This window comes from Arachis hypogaea, chromosome 14 (assembly GCF_003086295.3).
Source record: "Arachis hypogaea cultivar Tifrunner chromosome 14, arahy.Tifrunner.gnm2.J5K5, whole genome shotgun sequence".
In the NCBI taxonomy this organism is placed as follows: domain Eukaryota; kingdom Viridiplantae; phylum Streptophyta; class Magnoliopsida; order Fabales; family Fabaceae; genus Arachis; species Arachis hypogaea.
In genome coordinates, this window is record NC_092049.1 from 35475012 (window position 1) to 35475851 (window position 840).

An 840-nucleotide genomic window follows, 5' to 3' on the forward strand; every position below is an offset into this window, starting at 1 on the left:
TCACCAAACACCTTCATATGACCCCAACCCATATCCACCATACCAACCACCTTGTGAACCATATGAACCATATGAAGAACCAACCCAATTCCACCACCAATACCCTCAAGAACCACTACCTCCATACTATTACCAAGATGAATCACCTCCCATGTATGATGACTTTCAACCACATAATGAATTCCCCTTTCCACCATAACCCTCTATGGAAGAACATCCATACCCATCCATCCAAGAGCCAATGGATCGTCTCAAGGAAGAAATGGATTGGCTTCAAGCAATAATCTGTCAAAAGGAGCAAGAGAAAGCCCAAAAAAATTATGAAGCTATTGAGGCTAACCTTGCCAAAATTAAAGCCAATTTGGACTCATGGGACTCATGCAACAAGCAAAGCATCTCCACGGATGAATGTGAGAAATCAACCGAAGAAAGGAGCATAGAGGAGATTTTAGAATCTCAACATGAGGACAAGGAGATGGGGTATGTCTTGCAACAAGTGGAGAAGGAAGAAATTGTTGAAGAAGAAAAAGTGGTTGAAGAGCTAGGCGAAGTTGAGCAAGAGGTGAATTCCAAGTTTGGGAACACTTCCACACCAAGTGACATTGTTGATGATTTTGTGGAAGTTGTTGGACCTTCTTCCATTGAGCTTGAAGGCGATGTTAAGGAGGATGTGCAACCTCCTAAGCATATAATGAATGATGAAGAATTGGAAGAAGGTGCGCAAGCGACAAATCTTCCTCTTGAAGATGATCCCACACCAACACATGATCCTTTGGTATTTGAGGAACCTTCTCCTATTGATATTGAGGTGAATGTTGAGATAAGTTCTACATTACCTCC